The sequence below is a fragment of the Pan paniscus genome, chromosome 20, assembly GCF_029289425.2.
Source record: "Pan paniscus chromosome 20, NHGRI_mPanPan1-v2.0_pri, whole genome shotgun sequence".
NCBI lineage: Eukaryota > Metazoa > Chordata > Mammalia > Primates > Hominidae > Pan > Pan paniscus.
In genome coordinates, this window is record NC_073269.2 from 50,698,429 (window position 1) to 50,720,263 (window position 21,835).

The 21,835-nt window shown below is 43.6% G+C and overlaps 1 pseudogene; it reads right to left on the minus strand.

Annotated features, from left to right (window-relative positions):
* Positions 1–6,774: 6,774 nt before the first annotated feature.
* LOC100971228 (carcinoembryonic antigen-related cell adhesion molecule 5-like) lies at positions 6,775–12,750 on the minus strand (annotated as a pseudogene).
* Between the last annotated feature and the right edge of the window lie 9,085 nt (positions 12,751–21,835).

Below are 21,835 nucleotides of genomic sequence, written 5' to 3' on the forward strand. Positions count from 1 at the left end.
AAGTTCAGCAGGATATGCAATGCACTGAGGGTGGAGGGATGGATGAGAGGATATCACTGAGCCATGGAATAAACCTAGGGCATCTTGCAAAATGACAATTATGATTTTTGCCACTGTGATCCAGGTTGTCTTTGGTTTGCAGCTGAATGCATTCTACCTGGCTCCTTTCCAGATCACCATTGGAAGTGTTTATTGGAAGACCTTGCATCAAAACCCTGATCTTTCAGAAACGTAGAGTTTGTAGTAGTGTTCTTTTTCTTAAAGGGTGCTAAAACTTGTAAAATCGACTTTGAGAAAGAGCCTACTCAAAATTACTCCTCTGTTTAAACAGAGATTCCAGTCTAAGCTCCCTTTTATCCCATATGGGGAAACTAGGGCCCAGAGGGTACAGTGAAGTTTTTCTCCAGGGTTATAGAACTGAGTCTTCTTGGAGCATCTGGGAAACTCAGTTTTGTACTGTTGACTTTTTGTGCTTTTCCTGTGTACAAGAAGCAAGATCAGTATAAATGGGAAAATAAATAATGCAGATCCAGGTAATAGAATCCCAACATCTCAATGACATGACTAAGAATTTATACGCAAGAACCCCTACACACACACACACACACACACACGCAACACATCATCATCGTCGTCATCGTCATCCTCATCATCACCATCATCATTATCCTGCCCCCTGCAGCCTCTACACCATACTTGTTTCCATGACTCCTTAAATTCCTAGAGTGGCACAGAAAACAGACAAAAGATTAGCTCACAGATGCTATTTTATTAAACTCATGATGCCCACTGACATAGAAAGGGACATATCTTTTCTCAGTCATGGTTCAAAGGAGTAAACTTTCCCAGAAGCTTCTCCAGCTAAGATATTCTCCCCTCACCAATATAACAATTTCACTAACACTCTCCCACTTCTACCCACTCCGTCATCATAAGCATCCACATCCCACTCTACCCAGTCAGAGCTATGACTTCTTCTAGAACTTGGGACACCACCAATCAGAGAGTAAAATACTTTGGATCTTCCAAGTAACCTGCGGGATACTTTTTTTTTTTTTTTGAGACGGAGTTTCACTCTCTCACCCAGGCTGGAGTGCAGTGGCACGATCTCAAGTCACTGCAACCTCCACCTCCCAGGTTCGAGTAATTCTCCTGCCTCAGCCTCCTCAGTAGCTGGAATTACAGGCACCCACGACCACACCTGACTAATGTTTTGTATTTTTAGTAGAGATGGGGTTTCACCATGTTGGCCAGGCTGGTCTCGAACTCCTGACCTCAGGTGATCCACCCACCTTGGCCTCCCAAAGTGCTGGGATTATAGGCATGAGCCAAGCGCCCAGCCACCTGCAGGATGCTTTTAAGTTCACCTCAAGATCGTGCACTAACAATTTTGTAAGGTGCTTAGCTCTTGTCTCACTACTAGGAAGAAAAGAGTGTCCAATCTTGCATTATCAAGCCAGCCATGAAAATTCCATTTAAGGGAGATGGTGGGGACAAAGAAGCATGGATGAGGGTCAGACAGAGTTCTGTGGTAGGAAAATGAGAGGCTCCCAGGAGCTGAAGGATGTTAGAGATCAACTGATGACATGAGGATATTAGCTAATGCTGCCAAGGACTCTGTACAGACTCCTCAGCCTCCCAAGTAGCTGGGATTACAGACACATGCCATGGCACCCAGCTAATTTTTTTTGTAGCATTTCAGAGGGGAGTCTCTCTACGTTGCCCATGCTGGTCTCGAACTCATGGCCTCAAGCAATCCTCCCACCTCAGCCTCCCAAAGCACTGGGATTACAGGCGTGAGCAACCGTGCCTAGTCTGAACTGTGAATTTTTGAATGCAAAAGCTGACTGAGCTACTTGAGCCACAGCCCTTAGAGAGTTACACATAATATGCAAAGAAGGAATGCAACATAAGAAAGGGTATTCTACATCATAACACTTGTTTTTTTTGTTTGTTTTTTTTTTTGAGACAGAGTTTCACTCTTGCTGCCCAGGCCAGAGTGCAGTGGTGCCATCTTGGCTCACCGCAACCTCCACCTCCGGGGTTCAAGCAATTCCCCTGCCTCAGCCTCCCGAGTAGCTGGGATTACAGGCATGTGCCACCACACCCAGCTAATTTTGTATTTTTAGTAGAGACGGGATTTCTCCATGTTGATCAGGCTGGTCTCAAACTCCCAACCTCAGGTGATCTGCCCGCCTCAGCCTCCCAAAGTGCTGGGATTACAGGCGTGAGCCACCGCGCACAGCCAACACTTCTTAACTGGTGGAGTAAACATGTGGAGGTGGTCTGTGAAGCTACAAGGTAAGTCCTAATCATCATGCAATCCCCTGTCTAAAGCATTTTTGTTTTAAAACAGGAAAGAGATTGGGGAGTGCTTACAACCTTCTACCTTTCAATGAAGATCACCTCAAATCTGTTAAAATAGCTGGCTCAGTGTCTCTTTTTGGCCTTGGGAGGAGTTGAAATCTCTGGTCAGGGTGTTGAAGACTGGTCACAATGCAGTTGACATCTCCATGCCTCTGGAAAATATGAAACCTTGGCTCAACCCTACCCAAGAAAGGGACTTTCTGTTCTGGCCTCCATAGCCAGAAACGCCTCTGCCTCCTCCAGCTGTGGAAGGAATACTTGATTCCCAACTCAGGGTCAGCTGCCCTTACTCTCTGCTCAATTCCTCTTTTTTCTCTGAAACAAAATATTTGGGCATCTTTCTCGATACCCTCCTTTCCCTAAATCACCTCCAACATCCAATCAATCACCAACTCCTAAGGGTTCCAATCTTTGAAACTCATTAACCTTCTTTTCTGCCCCCTTTTCTCCATCCGCATGACCTTACCCTAGGCAATACCTCCATCTTCTCTCGCCTGTAAAACTGCTCTGAGTTCCCCAACCCTGACCCCCAGCCTCCCTGTCAGTATACTTAACCCCTCCAACATGCCCACCACAATTCTGGCCACCTTTCCAAATCCCAGCTCTGAATTAGAGTCTCTCTCTCTCCCCTCTAAACAGAGAGGCTCAAAGACCCCCAGCTGACCCTACAAGAAGTCTGGGATACTGCCATTCTTTCCTGGTAAATCCCCTCCCATGATCCCTTACTGTCCACAGGGTGAACATGTAATTCTTCAGTCTGGCATCTGAAGCTTCTGAAGCATCTGGAGGTAAGTATTTCATCCTTACCTTGCTGAGCTGAACTCCACAGGATTCCTGGGCTGGAGAGAAGGAAAGAAGAGTTAAGTCCCAAGAGGCGAGTGGAAAAGGTGTCTTCCTCTGCAGCTAAGCCAAAAGCAGGCTGTCTTCATCCCACCTTCTGAAGGAGTGAAAGGGGGCAAAAAGTTGAGATCTCTGCTTCCTAGGCGAGTCCGAGGTCCCAGAGAACCTGAAGGTAGAGCAAACCTCGTGTTATCATGGTGATTAATATTGGCGTCCATCCCAGGAAACTGAGCTAATGCTCTCCGCCCAGATGTGCACAGGGACGACACACCACGAGCGATCTTGGTCCCATCCCACCCCTATTCTGCTCCAGGCTTCAGGTAGCACAGTGGTTAAGGACCCAGACTCTACAGTGAGAGAGAAATGGGTTCAAAGCTCCCCCAGCTCCTCTGCTCACCGTCTATGTGACCTCGAGCATGAGACAGAGCCTCTTTAAGCCCCAGTTTCTTCTTCTGCGTAATAGGTGTAACCCTAGCTCCTCCCTCCTCGATGAAATGAGGAGACGCTGAATGCAGTGGCTCAGCAGAGGGTGAAATACAGCAAGCCCACAGGAAATGGGGCTGCAGTCATTTGTCTTTGCACAACTGGTAGTAGGATGGAGAGTGGACGCTCAAAGATACCAGGTCCTAACCCTTGCAACCTGTAAATGTTACGTCATAAGGAAACAAGGTTTTTGCAGATACGATTAAGGATCATGAGATGAGGAGGTCATCTAGATGATGCGAGTGGACAGTAAATGCCATCACGAGTTTCCTCATGAAAGAGTAGAGGGAGATTGGACACCCACAGAGGAGAAGGCAATGTGAAGAGGAGCAGAAGGTGACCCGGACACAAGTCACAGAATGCCACCAGCCAGCAGAAACATGACTGCAGCAGACCCAGGGTCCCACGCCCAGAAACCTCCAGAACACCTCAAGGGAATTGTAAACCAGCAAGAGATAGCTTTACTTTTTTTTTTTTTTTTTTTTTTTTTGAGACAGGGTCTCACTCTGTTGCCCAGGCTGGAATACTGTGGCATGATCATGGCTCACAGCAGCCTCAAACTCCTGGGCCCAAGCGATTCTCCCATCTCAGCCTCTTGAGTAGCTGGGACCACAGGCATGTGCCACCACATCCAACTAATTTTTTGTATTTTTGGTAGAGACAGTTTCACCGTGTTGCCCAGGCTGGTCTCGAACTCGTGAGCTCAAGTGATCCACTTGCCTCAGCTTCCCAAAATGCTGGGATTACAGTAGTGAGCCTCTGTGCCCAACCTAGGTAGTGATATTTATGATTAGCCACGCCATAATTATAATATGATATTATACCTAGGGTTTAGCGGACACTATATAAATGTTAGTTGTAACTAATAATGGTTATTTTAACATTATTATTAATAGACAAATTTAGTTACCATTTACCATGTACAGACATTAGCTAAGTCCTGATGATGCCGGTGAATTGTCTCCACAACTATAAGGTAATGGCTACCTTTATCCCCATTTCACAGGTGAGGAAACTAAGGCAATAGTGGTTAGGACACCCTTCCAAGGTTGCCACTGCGAGGAGCTGGTGACAGAGGGGTCTGAATTCACTTCCATCTGACTCAAGAGCCCAGGATCGAACTCAGGACAAATGGGTGGTGCCCCAGCGCCAGTGCTGACTGCCAGTTCCTGAGCAGGTTCTTCCCCTGCAGGCCCACTCACTGGCCCTCAGTGCCCCTGGTCCCTGCCAGTGAAGTTTGCAGCTCCCAGATAAGTAGCCCCCTCTGGGATCCCCACTCAGTCCTGGCTCCGTGACCTCTGAGGGGCCCAGAGCTGGTACCTGGGACCTTATGACCCCAACACAGTAGCCAGCAGTCCCTGTGAGCACCACGCTGATCAGGACACTCGAGGCAATCCCTGCGATGCCTCCAGCAGGAATAGTGGTCCTGAGTAAGGCCGGCTGCAGTTCATCCCCAGGAACCTGTGCAGGAAAGAGAGAGAGAAGGAGAAAGAGAGAGAGAGAGGGAGGGAGAGGAAGAGAGAGGTGTCAGTGCTGGGGCTCTGGGTTTCAGGTCCTCAGAGCTGTTCCCTCCATGTGCTCAATTCGAACCCTCCTCTCCCACCATTTTACAGATTGGGAAACTGAGGCCCAGGGAAAGGAAGCGTCTGTATCAGATAATAAATATAACACTCACAGATGACAGGAATAATGTCTGGTAAACTATATTATCTCATTTATTCCTCGAGACAACCCTATGAGGAAGGCATTGTTAATATCCCCATTAAAGAAACAGGCGCTGAGAAGTTAAACTACCCATCCACCATCACACATGGGGTAGAGTTAGAATTTGAAACATGTTGATACCAGAGCTTACACTCTGAACCTCTGCACTATGTGGCCTCTGAGGATCACATTCATCCATTCCTCATTCAATGAACATTTATTTAGCACATACTGTGTGTGCCAGACACCTTTTTAGGCACTCGAGGGATATTGCAGAAAACAGAACAGACAAAATTCCTGATGTCCTAGAGCTTACACTTTAGGAGGGAACTGAGACATAAAACACACAATGAGGGCCAGGTGTGGTGGTTCACGCCTGTAATCCCAACACTTTGGGAGTCCGAGGCAGGCGGATCACGAGGTCAGGAGATCGAGACCATGCTGGCTAACACAGTGAAACCCTGTCTTTACTAAAAATATAAAAAATTAGCCGGGCATGGTGGCACGTGCCTGTAGTCCCAGCTACTCAAGAGACTGAGGCAAGAGAATCATTTGAACCCAGGAGGCGGAGGTTGCAGTGGGCCAAGATTGTGCCGCCGCACTCCAGCCTGGGCGACAGAGTGAGACTCTGTCAAAACACACACACACACACACACACACACACACACACACACACACACACACAATGGAGCAAATATATAAAGTGATGACAAGCATTATAAAGGAGTAGAATAAGATGCTATTCGAGGATCTCACAGGAGGACCAGACTTAGTCTGGGGAAATCAGGGAACGCATCCTGGAGGAAGTGACATTTAAGCTGAGATCCAAAAGACAAGTCCAAGATCAGCTGGTAGAGGGGTTAGTCTCCTGAGCAAAGTGGCCAGCATTCATTCATTCATTCATTTATTCATTCAGCAAGCTGTTCTAGGCACTGATGATACAGCAGTCAACACAACAGACAAGGTCTCAACCGTCATAGATCTGGCCACCTGGATGGAGAGATTGATGATAAATAATTAGGCCCTAATAATAATTAGGGCCTGGCATGGTGGCTCACACCTGTAATCCCAGCACTTTGGGTGGCCAAGGCCAGTGGATCACCTGAGGTCAGGAGTTCAAGACCAGCCTGGCCAATATGACAAAACCCCGTCTCTATTAAAAAACATACAGCCAAGTTCAGAAGGACCACCCAACTGACCTGCAGACTTACAAGCTGTAACAAATTCTTATTGTCTTGAGCCACTGGGTCTTGGGGGGGGGGGCATTTTATGCAGCTTTGTTGAGGTACTATATGATTGACCCAAGCCCCAGAACCCACTTATATCAGGCAAGAGACTCTGAGCCATTATCACCATGGCATCTCAACACCCACCTGAGATCTGGATCTTCCCATTGACTGAGCTGCAGAGGTAAGTGATGCTGTTGGAGGCCTCACAGGTGTACCTGCCCTACTGGTCCAGAGTGACCTCAGAAATGACCAGGTGCTGGGTGGCAGGGCCTGGCCTTCTGTCCATCTCCCAGTGGTACTGGGCAGGGGGGTTTGAGTCAGCAAAGCAGGACAGGGTGAGGGCTGCCCCAGCTGTGACCTCTGGGTCTGGAGGGTTGACCATAGGAGGGTCTGGGCCATCTGCAGAGAATTGAGAAGATCAGGCCAGAGGGAAGAGGAAAGGCCTTTGTCCATATCACAATGCATTGGCCATTGTCTCAGATGACACTCTTCCATCCCCCTCCAGTGCACAACTGCATTTGACACTGTTGGCCATCTCCCTTCTAGTTGCTTTCTTGTCCCCTACCACCACCACCACCTCCCCATACCATATTCTCTACTTCTACTGTGCAGCTAGAGGTATCCTTTTCAAAGCTTGTTCAAACCTGCGTCACATCATGTCCCTTCTCTGCACAAACCCTTCTTTGGCTGCTGTCTCATGCAGGGTAAAAGCCAAAGCCCTCATCATGGCCCACAGGCCCTGCACAGTCTGTCTCATTACCTCTCTTGGGGCAAGACAGTCCTCTTCTTCCTCACTCTCCTTCTTCCCTTTACTTCAGCTACTATGACCTCCTCTCTCAAAACCACACTCCCACCCCAGGCTTGGCATTTGCAGTCTCCCTTCCACAAAATCTCCCCTTGGTGCCCTCTCTCACTTTGTCCAGGACAGACACTTCCAGCTTTGCCAACAGAACCAGCTAAACTTCAGCCGCTCCTTCACCCCTCAACCACACTCCTATGCACATTTCCACCCATCCTTTATCAGGCCCTGGACTCACATGTAACTTTGAAGAGAGTGGGGTTGCTGATGCTGCTGGTGGCTGAGTTCCAGCTCTCACACTGGTAGACCCCCGTGTCATTCCTGGTGATGTTCCACAGAGTCAGTGTTCTGCAGTCCAGGGACAGCTCCCTGTGGCCACCAATGAAGAGCTTCTGGCCATTGACATACCGGCGGATAGCCACAGTGCTCCTTGGAGGAAGGCAATGCAGACTGATGGAATCCACATGCTCCACTGGGGCTAAGTTACTGGCTGTGACATTGGGCTGAGGAACTGTCTCTGCAGGAAAATTAGAAAGAGGTAGAAATGCTGAGTCCTGCCCAGATCATGGGCTTAGAGAAGAACACCCATAGGGAACACCCTTAGGGCTGAAGGAATTCAGCACACTTGCCAATCATCCATCCATGCACCTGTCCATAAGTCCATCTACTCTCCACCAACTCAGCCTTTCCTACATTCATTCACCCAATTGTTCACTCTTCCAGTCACCCTTCTATTTATCCATCCACCAATCTGTCCCTCAATCCACCCATCTATCCATCTGTCATCCATCCATCCATCCATCCATCCATCCTATCCATAAATCTACCTTCCCATCTACCTACCCACCCAGGGATGCATACATGCACCCATCTTCTCAATCATTCACCATTTTTTTTCACCCATTCGTCCACCCAATCATCTTTTCCAATCACTTACCACCCACCTAAATTCGCTCATCCATCTATCCCTTCATTTACCCAATCACCTATTCATTCATCCACCAATCCATCCATTGATCTTCCCTTCTGTCTGTTTACTTAATAAATTAACACTTCTGGAGCACCAAGTATGCCCCAGGCTTTGTGCTAAATGCTTAACAGACACAATCTTATATCCTCATGCTTATATTTCAAGAGAAGGGTGGATTTTAACCCATTTCACAGGTGATAAAACTGAGCAAACAATAAGAAGAACCTTTATCAATTGAGTACTTAATTTGTCGTAGATGTTTTATGTGTGTGATTCATTAGACTTCACAACAACCCTGTAAATCCCCATTTGGAAAATGAAGAACCTGAGGCTCAGGGATGATCCATGACTAACCCAAGATGAGGACATTGATCCATGGGGGCAAATGGGATTCACGCTGCCCATCTGCCTGCCTCTTTCCTTTCTCGCTGACCTGCATTACACCCAGGGTGATCTCCCACACAGCTGAGTTGTACCCTCTGTAGCTCCTACGAGTCACCTTGATGTTGAGAGGCACTGTGCTATAACATCCTTTTATTCTCCTAAGTCATAATCACACCATACAAATAAGAAAAGGATCTCAGAAGGGTAACCATTGAAAGCAAAAATTTTCATCCCTAAATAACTTTTATACCAATATTTTTAAAAATTTGGAGCAAGATAGCACAACTCTTCTTTATAAAGGAAAATACGTATGCAGTAATTTATAAGAAACAGATACTGGAGGCCAGGCACAGTGGCTCGTACCTGTAATCCCAGCACTTTGGGAAGCCAAGGCAGGCGGATCACCTGAGGTCAGGAGTTCAAGATCAGCCTGGCCAACATGGCAAAACCCCGTCTCTACTAAAAACACAAAAATTAGCCAGATGTGCTGGTGCACAGCTGTTATCCCCGGCGGCTGAGGCAGAAGAATCACTTGAACCCAGGAGGCAGAGGTTGCAGTGAGCCAAGATCGTGCCACTGCACTCCAGCCTGGGTGACAGAGTGAGACTTGTCTTAAAAAAAAAAAAAAAAAGAGAGAAGAAAAAAAAAAGAAATAGGTACTGGGAATGACCCTGTAAGAGGGTATAATAAAATATTAGCAGTGGTCATTTCTGAGAATGTAGAGTTTTTACCCTTTTCCTTTTTAAAAATATTTGTATGGGTAATTTCTCTTACACTGGATATACAGTATGTATTCAATAAAGAAATAATCAGAAGTAGGATGTAATGTGGCTCTATATTAATTAACAGAAAGATATTAAAGATTAAAAGATGAAATTTAAAAACAGTTTAAACAATAATAAGTATAGTCTAATACTATTTGTTGTTTAAAAATACATATATTTGGCTGGCCACAATGGCTCACACCTGTAATCCTAGCACTTTTGGAGGCCAAGGTGGACGGATCACTTAAGCCCAAGAGTTTGAGCCCAGACTGGGCAGCACAGCAAGACCCTGTCTCTACAAAAAGGACAAAAATTAGCCCAGTGTGGTGGCATGTGCCTGTAGTGCCAGCTACTTGGGAGGCTGAGGTGGGAGGATCAATTGATCCCAGGAGGTTGAGGCTACAGTGAGCAAAGATCAAACCACTGCACTCCAGCCTGGCAGACAAAGTGAGACCCTGCCTCAAAAAAAAAAAAAAAAAAAAAAAAAAAAAAGACCACACACATATATTTGAATGTATATACAAAAACAGAGGAATTATAGAAGCCCTGTGGCTTTTTCTGGGAGGCTTACTGTGGACAACATTTTTTGCCTTCTTGCCCATCTATATGATTTACTTTTTCTACAATTATTGTGAAATTTATTTAAAATGTGAAAAAGGTGACATATAATATTTTTAAAGCAATCCTATCAATGAAAAGTCATTTTGTTGGTTAAAGAATGTAAAAATTTATTCTGCATAACACAGGTTAGAAAAATCTTGCTGAATATATAAAGAAGTGAAACAGCAAAGAAAAGAATTCTAAAAAACAAAACCAAACCCAAATTCACCAATGAAGTCCTGGGGCAGAGAAGAATTTTTCTCTTATTTTTTTTTCTTTTTCCTTTTTTTTCCTTTGATTTTGAGGATTTCACCATTAACCAATAACCCTCAACCCTGGCTTCATACCTGATACAGTGATGATGGGTGTCCATACTGCTGTGCAAGCCGGAAAGGGAGTTGGAGGCCTTGCAGGTGTAGACCCCTGAGTGTGCCCTGGAGAGACTGGGCATGAAGAGGGTCTGGCCCTCCCACGTGGTGACCCCACTGAAGCTCCATGTGTACTGGGCAAGGGGGTGGGAGTAGGCTAAGCAGACCAGAGTGAGGTTGGAACCAATCACAAAATCTGGGTCTAGTGCGGCCACGATGGGGGTATCCGGGTCATCTGAACAAGGAGAAAGACTTCCTAATTAGGAAGAGCATGAGAAGTAAGGACCACCCCGCTAGATTGCACATTTCAGCTCAGTGTTGGAAGCCTGACATGTTGAGGGAGGCACACAGCACCACAATGTAAAAGTTTGTCAAAGGAAGGAAGGGAGGGAGGGAAGGGAGGGAAGGGAGGGAGGGAAGGGAGGGAAGGGAGGGAGGGAGGGAGGAAGGGAGGAAGGGAGGAAGGGAGGAAGGGAGGAAGGGAGGAAGGGAGGAAGGGAGGAAGGGAGGAAGGGAGGAAGGGAGGGAGGAAGGAAGGAAGGAAGGAAGGAAGGAAGGAAGGAAGGAAGGAAGGAAGGAAGGAAGGAACCATGGCTGGCAGTAGCCTTCCTCTTGTGTCTATTACCCTCCTTGATCTTTGAAGACTGTCAGCTCCATGAGGACAGGGATATGCTTGTCAGTTATGTTAACTGCTTTGACTAGAAATAACACCCAATACACACAGCACACAGTGGATGCTCAGTAGATGCTTTCCCAAAAGTAGAGGGACAGAGGGGCAGAAAGAGAAAAACACGTGGGTTCAAGTTCTTATCTTTCTTCTTGACCACGGTGAGATCTTGGGTGTGCCCTTCCCCTTTCTTAATCTCAGTTTTCTTGTTTGTAAAATGTGGTGTCTCTGAAAGTCCTTCCAGTTCTGCAAATATTTATGTTGTCAAGTCTGGAATTTCTGGGATCTTGGCTTCCTACAATCTCCATCTACCTTTGTACCTGAGATTGAATGGGTCTGAAAGTCCTTAATTGGGTGCATAGTAGAAACTCAATACATGCCCCTTAAATAAATAAATGATGATAAACTTTTGAGAGAATAGTCATTGTAAACGTCTATTAAGCACTTAGTGTGCAGAGTAGTGGAAAAGAATAAAGAAAAAAAGAGAAAAAAAAGAAGCACTTGCTATGTTCCAGGCACTATTCTAAGTTCCTTAAATGAACTAACTCACTTAATCCTTATAATCACCCAATGAGATAGATAATATTATGATTCTCACTTTGCAGATGAGAAAACTGAGGATGTAGAAAAGTGAAGTGACTTGCCCAAGGACACCTAGCTAAGAAACAGCAGGGATGGCTGGGCGCAGAGGCTCATGCCTGTAATTCTAGCACTTTGGGAGGCTGAGGCAGGAGGATTGCTTGAGCTTAGGAGTTCGAGACTAGGCTGGGCAACATAGTGAGACTTTGTCTCTACCAAAACTTGTAAAAATTAGCCAGGCACAGAGGCATGTGCCTGCAATCCCAGCTACTCCGGTGGCTGAGGCAGGAGGATTGCTTGAGCCCAGAAGGGCAAGGCTGCAGTGAGCTATGATCCAGCCACTGCACTCCAGCCTGAACAACAGAGTGAGACCATGACTCAATAAATAAATAAATAAAAGAAACAGAAGCACTAGGATTTGAACCAAGGCAGTCTGTAGAGTCTCTGATTTAAACGCTAAGCTATAAGTCATGGATGAACCAGTAGATAGTTGGGCTGGAGGTTCTGTGTGGATCAGAGGTGAGTCAGAGCAAAGAAACCCAGACTTACAAGCCACGCCAACCACAAGGGCTTCACTGAGCCTGGATCCCAGGTGGTTCCTGGCCTCACAGTGGTAGGTGCTGGAGTCATTGAGTGTGACTGTGGGGATGGTGAGGACCCTGCCATCTCTGGAGATTACTGGTCCATCCCCTTCCTGAATCACCTCAAGGTTCAGAAACCACTGGAATGTCCCGTCATTGGAGAAATGCATGTCAAATTCAAGGAGTCTGTGTGCTCCACAGGGGCCAGGTTCTGGGCTTCCACCGGGGGCTGGTGCAGCTTCTCTGGGGAGAAGGAAAGAGAAAGAATAGCGTTATAGGACAGGGGAGGATCTGGAACCCTAGGAATGATCAGCAGCAGGAATAGGCTGGGGACCTTGGAAACACCATTGTTGGCTTTGCTGTTTCCAAGATGACCAATAAGCACACACACACACACACACACACACACCCACACACACACACACACAGCCAACAGCTCTACTTTCGGAAGTTCTTAAGTGTCTAGAGATCCCAGATCCTCTCCCCAGAAATACACCCAATAACACACACACCAAACAAATACCTATATATTTGTATATAATTTCAAGGGGTTATGGGGCACTCTAAAGACCAACTTTAGATTTCAAGTGAGGAATCTTATACCTAGATTACAAATTAGTAAATATTTTTCTTTTTTGAGACAGGGTCTTGCTCTGTTGCCCAGGCTTCAGTGCAGTGGCACTAACAAGGCTCACCGTAGTCTCGACCTCCCAGGCACAAGCGATCCTCCCGCCTCAGCCTCCTGAGTAGCTGAGATCCATGCATGCCACCATCCTCAGCTACTTTTGAAAAACTTTTGTAGAGTGGGGTCTTGCTGTGCTGCCCAGGCTGGTCTCAAACTCCTGGACTCAAGTGATTCTCCTGTCTTGACCTCCCAAAGTGCTGGGATGACAGGAAGTAAATATCTTTCTTGAAGTCAACTTAGAAATACAAGTTGAAAGTTACACATGTTTATATAACTTTTGACCCAATGGTTACACTTTTTAAAACAGTTTTATTGAGGTATAATAAGCAAATAAAAATGTTGTATGTTCAAAGTATACAACTTGATGTTTTGATAGTTGATCTCTACAATCAAGCTAATTAACATATCCATCACCGGCTGGGTGTGGTGGCTCAGGCCTGTAATCCCAGCTCTTTGGGAGGCTGAGGAATGTGGATCACCTGAGGTCAGGAGTTTGAGACCAGCCTGGCCAACATGGTGAAACCCCATCTCTACTAAAAAATACAAAAATTAGCCAGGTGTGGTGGCATGCACTTGTAATTCCAGCTACTTGGGAGGCTGAGGTGGGAGGATCTCTTGAACCTGGATGGTGGGGGTTGCAGTGAGCCGAGATCATACCACGACACTCCAGCATGGACAACAGAGTGAGACTCCATCTCAAAAAAATGAAAAAAAAAAAAGGAAGAAAGGAAAAAAAACTGCTGGATGCTGGCTTGCATTGCTTCCATTGCTTGCACTGCAAGCATTATCTCATGTACTACTGGTATCACCCTGTGCTGTAAAGACTATTAATATCCCATTTTACAACAGGTAAACTGAGGTTTATGTTGGGTAAGTGAGTTGTGAAAAACCAAGTTGTAAGTGGGTGAATCATTTTTAAACTCAGGGCTATGTGACTCCAAACTTCATAACCACTGTGAAATAAATACTATGTAGAAAAATCTATTTTTAAAAAATCTCAGAAAATGAAGCAGGCACAGTTTTCCCTATTCCATCCCCTGAGCACAGTTAAAAACCTTGGCTATTATCACTTCTACATTGCTGGTGGGAATGTAAACTAGTACAGCCGCTATGGAAAACAGTGTGGAGATTCCTTAAACAACTAAAAGTAGAACTACCATTTGATCCAGCAGTTCCACTACTGGGTATCTACCCAGAGGAAAAGAAGTCATCACACAAAAAAGATACTCGCACACGCATGTTTATAGCAGCACAATTCACAATTGCAAAATCGTGGCCCCTACCCAAATGCCCATCAATCAACAAGTGGATAAAGAAACTGTGATATATATTCATATATATATAGTCATATATATAGTCATATATATTCATATATATTCGTATATATTCACATATATATTCATATGTATATATTCATATATATTCATATATTCATATTTTCATATATAGTCATATATACATGCATATATACACGCGCATATACATGCATATATACATGCGCATATACATGCATATATACATGCGCATATACATGCATATATACACATTCATATATACATGCATATATACACATTCATATATACATGCATATATACACATTCATATATATTCATATATACATTCATATATATTCATATATATATTCATATATACATATATTTATATATATTCATATATACACATATAGTCGTATATATATTCATATAGTCATATAGTCATATATATATTCATAGTCATATATAGTCATATATATTCATATATTCAGTCATATATATTCATATATAGTCATATATTCATATATAGTCATATATATTCATATATAGTCATATATTCATATATTGTCATATATATTCATATATTCATATATAGTCATATTCATATATAGTCATATATTCATATATATTCATAGTCATATATTCATATATATATTCATATATATTCATATATAGTCATAGTCATATATATTCATATAGTCATACGTATATTCATACGTATATTCGTATGTGTATTCGTATGTGTATTCGTATGTGTATTCGTATGTGTATTCGTATGTGTATTCGTATGTGTATTCGTATGTGTATTCGTGTATTCATATGTGTATTCATATATATATTCGTATGTGTATTCGTATATATATTCGTATGTGTATTCATATATATATTTGTATATGTATTTATATATTCATATATATATATGAATGATGGAATACTACTCGGTCATAAAAAGGAATGAATTAACAACATTTGCAACGACCTGGATGAGACTGGGGACTATTATTCTAAGTGAAGTAACTCAGGAATGGAAAACCAAACATCATATGTTCTCACTGATATGTGGGAGCTAAGCTATGAAGACACAAAAGCGTAAGAATGATACAATGGACTTTGGGGACTTGGGGTGAAGAGTGGGAGGGGATTGAGGGATGAAAGACTACAAATAGGGTGGAGTGTATACGGCTCAGGTGATGGGTGCACCAAAATCTCACAAATCACCCCCGAAGAACTTACTCATGTAACCAAACACGACCTGTACCCCAATAACCTATGGAAAAATAAATAAAATAAAATAAAGCAATAGAGAAAAAGCCTCAAAAATATGAACAGAACATCATTGTTCTATGGGAATAATATCAAGCAGTCTATCACAGGTGTAGCTAAAGAATAAATAAATAAATAAATAAATAAATAAATAAATAAATAAAATAGACTCGGAAAGGAGGAGAGAATATGGCAGACTGGCTGTGGATCTCAAGACCGGAGAAAGGACATGGTGGTGAGTTTTCTGGACTTTCTTTGCACCTCACAGATCCCAGACTGGGAGCTGGAGAACCTGGCAATCTAGAAATGCCAATGAGTGTAGATCCAAAAAAGGCTCAAGCAAAGCCTGCTCTAGCCAAAGGACAAGAAGCAGCAGCCTGACAAGATTTGCTAAAGACAGCAAATCTTTACAAGATAATCACTTTGCTGCTGTGATATCCCACAGAAAAGCCTGGACATTTACCCTTGCCAGCTGTACAGAGACACCCATTCCCTCCACCAGGCTGAATAAGCAGCTAGGACTGTCATCCTTGCCCAGCAGTAAGGAGCACCGACCCTGCAGTGTCCATTGAGGCCACTAGGGAGCTGTAACCAGACGTCTCTGCCCCTTCTAGGCAAGATGGTATCAGAGGATGTCTCAGTGGGAAGCCTAAACTCTGCTAACTGCCCAGAGTAACAGTTGCCCCGCCCCACCTGGAATGTCAACAGAGGCCAAATGGGGAACCTGGACCTCCATCCCCACTGGTGTAACAAGATGGTGCCCTTTTTGCCCCACCAGCAAGATGTCAGAGGAGACCTGCTATAACAGAAGATTTAAATGAGATCCAGCGTCTCATAATTTCCAAAATGTCCAGGGTGTTGTTGAAAATCACTTGTCATACACCTACATGTAATCCCAATACTTTGGGAAGCCAAGGTGGGAGGATTGCTTGAGCTCAGAAGTTCGAGACCAGCGTGGGCAACATAGTGAGACCTCCGTCTCTACAAATAAAGTTTCAAAAAATTAGCTGGGTGTGGTGGCATACGCCTATAGTCCCAGCTACTCGGGGGACTGAGATGAGAGGTTCACTTGAGCCCAGGAGCTCGAGGCTGCAGTGAGCCGTGATTGCACCACTGCACTCCAGCCTGGGTGACAGAGTGCGACCCTGTCTCAAAACAATAAAATTTCAAAAACTGATACTGAGTTTCTATAAAATTGTAAGAATTCACTACACTGATGTTAGAATTGTCTTAAAAGAATCTTAGAGCAGCCAACATAAAAATGCTTCAATGAACAATTACAAACACTTGAAATAACCAGAAAGTCTCAGCAAAGAAATAGAAGATATGAAAAAGAAAAACCAGAAAGTCTCAGCAAAGAAATAGAAGATATGAAAAAGAACCAGACAGAAATTTTAGAATGGAAAAGCACAATAACAGAAATTTTTTAAAAACTTAATGTTTGAGCCCAGCTGCAGAATGGAGATGACAGAGATAAAAATCAGTGCAGATAAAAGTTACCAAATCTGAACAACAGAAAGAAAATAGACTGATAAGAAATGAAGAACAGAACTTTGGGACCCGTGGGACTTTAACAAAAGAGCCAACATTCATGTCACTGGAGACCCAGAAGGAAAGGAGGAAGTGGGTATAATGGCTGGTTTCCCAAATCTGGTAAAAGACATACATCTATGGAATCAAGAAACTGATTACCAATGCCAGCGTGGTAATCAGGATTCTAAATATAGTCCTTCCAGATTTCTGTTCCTGATTGTTCAATCAAATGCTAATCTAGGTATTGCTTTGAAGGGATTTTGTAATTAAAGCCCAAAGTCAGTAGATCTTAAAATACAGATCATCTGGGTGGGCCTGACCTGATCAGGTGAGTCTTTTAAAAGCAGATCAGATGAGAAAGTCAGAGAATCAAAACACAAGGAGGATTCAATGCATCCTTGCTGTCTTTGAAGATGCAGGGGTCAATGTGTGAGCAGGGTAGAGTGGCCTGCAAGAGCTTAGAGCACCCGCAGATGACAGCCAGCAAGGAAACAGACCTCAGTCCTACAACTCTAAGAACCTGGATTCTGGCCCGGCACAGTGGCTCATTCCTGTAATCCCAGCACTTTGGGAGGCCGAGGCAGATGGATCACAAGGTCAGTAGATCGAGACCATCCTGGCTAACATGGTGAAACCCCGTCTCTATTAAAAATACAAAAAATTAGCCAGGCATGCTGGTGGGTGCCGGAGCTTGCAGTGAGCCGAGATCGCCCCACTGCACTCCAGCCTGGGCAACAGAGCGAGACTCCGTCTCAAAAAAAAAAAAAAAAAAAGAACCAGGATTCTGCCACCATCTGAATGAGCTTGGATATGGGTTCTTTCCCAAAGCCTACAGGTAAACCCCAGCCAACTCACATCACACCTTGATTTTGACCTGGTGAGAGAACCCAGTTGAGGACACTTGGACATCTGAGGTACAGAAACTGAAATAGTAAATGTTATTCACTGTCTTAGTTCACCCAGAATCAGACTCTGCACTAGAATGTAAGTGCAATTAGTTTATTATTTATTTATTTACTTTTTTGGAGATGGAGTCTCGCTCTGTCGCCCGCCACCACGCCAGGCTAATTTTTTGTATTTTTAGTAGAGACAGGGTTTCACCATGTTAGCCAGGATGGTCTCGATCTACTGACCTTGTGATCCACCTGCCTCAGCCTCCCAAAGTGCTGGGATTACAGGCGTGAGCCACCACACCTTAGTGCAATTAGTTTATTTTGGAGAAAGCATTGGCAGAGGTGTGGGAAAGTAAGTAAGGGAAAAGAAGGAAGCCATATAGAAAAATTAGCTCTATAGAAAACTGGAGCTCACCTCTGAAAACTGGTACAAAACACACCTCTGAGGGCCGGGCGCAGCGGCTCACGCCTGTAATCTCAGCACTTTAGGAGGCCGAGGCAGGCAGATCACCTGAGGTCGGGAGTTTGAGACCAGCCTGACCAACATGGAGAAACCCCCTCTCTACTAAAAATACAAAATTAGCCCGGCGTGGTGTCACATGCCTGTAATCCCAGCTACTCAGGAGGCTGAGGTGGGAGAATCACTTGAACCTGGGAGGCGGAGGTTGCGATGAGCCAAGATCGTGCCATTGCATTCCAACTTGGGCAACAAGAGCGAAACTCCATCTCAAAACAAAACAACAACAACAAAAAATAAAACCACCTCTGAGTTGTTCCCCCTAAGTTCAGGGGAATATATCTACCAATTCCTTCTTGGTGTTAGTTAATGGTCACTCCCAGGATGTTAATTTCTCTGACATTTTCAGCCTGCCCTCAGTTGGGGCTTGCATCCTCTTGTACTCAGAGAAATCAGAGAGGCACAGACACTCATGGAAGGGGTTGCGGAAGTACTCACCGCTCTCTTTCAGTCATTTCGAGAATTTCTTTTCTTTCGTCATTCAGTCGTCCTGAAAGTCCTGTGTGTCAATAATAAATTACACCCACTGAAAGGAAGACGTATATTTCCATTTCATGGCCTTTCATTTTCTATTAGTGTCCCCTTCATTCCACTCCATCTTATTATTAGAATGATTCTACCAGTGTCTTTCTGGAAAATAGGTGTAGGAATAAATTTATTCTAAAAAATAAAACAACATCTACGCAAAGAGGTCTTAAAACCTTCATAATTAGTTCTATAAAACAATTAACTCCAAGAAGTAATGCTGAATGCTTTCCAAATGCATACTGACAGTAAGAAAACATTATCAAATACCCACATTTGCATTTTTTCTAGACATGGTTACAGACCTAAATCTCTCAGTTGATCAGCTTGAGGGACCAAATAAATCTCTGTTATCGGTATAGCAACAGCACTTACTTGTTTTGTAGCAGTCAGGGCATACCAAAGTAAGAGCAAAGAAAAAATAGAATCTCAAGAAATATATTTCTCAAGGTAAACCCTCACCAAATTATAATTGAATGATTAGTCTGGTATAATTTTAGTAGAAGAATTATAGGAAAAAAAAAAGACAGGACAAAATATGATAATTGAGTTGGCAAAGATCAACTCCTAAGCAGCTAATTTAGTGTTCAATAAAACCCAAAAATGCAGAAGCATGATTTTCCCATTTATAGTATGTTCACATACTATAAATGAGTTATTTTAACCAATTTAGAAGTAAGACCTGGCCAGGCACTGTGGCTTACACCTGTAATCCCATCACTTTGGGCGGCAAGACAGGTGGATTGCTTGAGGCCAGGAGTTCGAGACCAGCCTGGCCGACATGGCCAAACCCCGTCTCTTACTAAAAATACCAAAATTAGCTGGGCGGGGTGGTGCATGCCTGTAATTTCAGCTCCTCAGAAGGCTGAAGCATGAAAATCATTTGAGCCTGGATGCGGAGGTTGCAGTGAGCTGAGATTGCACCACTGCACTCCAGCCTAGGCAACAGAGGGAGACTCTGTTTCAAAAAAAAAAAAAGGCTGGGCACGGTGGCTCACGCCTGTAATCCCAGCACTTTGAGAGGTCAAGGCGGGTAAGGTGGGTGGATCACAAGGTCAGGAGTTCGAGACCAGCCTGGCCAATATGGTGAAACCCGTCTCTACTAAAAATAAAAAAAATCAGTCAGGCATGGTGGTGTGTGCCTGTAATCCCAGCTACTCAGTAGGCTGAGGCAAGAAAATTGCTTGAACCCGGGAGGCGGAGGTTGTAGTGAGCCGAGATTCTGCCACTGCACTCCAGCCTGAGCGACAGAGCAAGACTCTATCTCAAAAAAAAAAAGGAAGTGAGATATAAGTATTGTATTGTATCATGATAAAGCAATTATTTGGCATTACACCTTAATGAATTTTATCCAATCAATTTGCCTTTGTAGACACAGAGTGATTCATGTAATATGACATGTAGCATAATTAAGTTTAATCTCTATAATAATGGTTGTTTATCTGTAGGCTATAGTTGTAAAAGAAGAATAAATAAAGCAATCTATCAATCTTGATCAAACAATGTAGCCCACAGTTGATTCAGATGTTACAATAATGTAGTTGGTACAACTCACTGGGCAGCATATACCATGAGCACTAATGAAAAATAAAAATCATGGCAAGGCGCGATGGCTCATGCCTGTAATCCCAGCACATTGGGAGGCAGAGGTGGGCGGATCACCTGAGGTCAGGAGTTCGAGACCAAGCTGGCCAACATGGCGAAATCCCATCTCTACTAAAAAACACAAAAATTAGCCAGGCACAGTGGCGCATGCCTGTAATCCCAGCTACAGGGGAGGCTGAAGCAGAAGAGTCGCTTGAACCCAGGAGGCAAAGGCTGCAGTGAGACGAGATCGTGCCACTGCACTCCAGCCTGGGCAGTAGATTGAGACTCTGTCTCAAAAAAAAAATGAAAAATGAAAAATGAAAATCAACTGCATGAAAGTCAATTCAGTTTATGCCTAGCCTTCATTAAAGACCAACAAGAAAAAAATAACAAAAAAACAAAAAATAAATGTTTCAGTGAAAATCTCATTTGGGCTCTCATCTACAGGACAGAGTATAGATGGAAAATACATGTTTGATGTAATAACTGATCTTGTGATATACCTTTATGATGATAAATAGTTGATATATTAAGAAATAATAGTAAAATAAATGTTATTTTAAGCCTCCAAATTTGTGATAATTTTGTTAGGCAGCAATAAAAAAAAAAAAAAAAAACTAATACACCCAAACAGAATAAACCCAAATGAATCTATGCCAGGGCATATCATAATCAAACTGTTGAAAGCTAAAGATGAATTTAAAATCTTGAAAGCAGTGAAAGACAAATGATACCTTACCCATAGGAAGAAAACAATTTCAATGAAAGTAGATTTCTCATCAGAAACTATGAAAGCCAGAAGAAAGAAGCATAACATTTTATAAGTTCTAAAGAACTGTCAACCCAGAATTCTATAACCAGCGAATGAAAAAGATGTACATTTATATATATACATATAAAATATGTATATATGTATATAAATGTATATACATTTATAGGTATAAATATAAAATATGTATATATGTATATAAATGTATATACAATTATATGTATATATTATGTATATAACCATTCAAGAATGAGAGAGATGTACATTTTAAAATAATTAAAAGAGGCCAGGTGGGGTGACTCACTCCTATAATCCCAGCACTTTGAGAGGCTGAGGTGGACAGATCACTTGCGGTCAGGAGTTCGAGACCAGCCTGGCCAACATGGCAAAACCCCATCTCTACTAAAAACACAAAAATTAGGCAGGCTTGGAGGCTGAGGCAGGAGAATTGCCT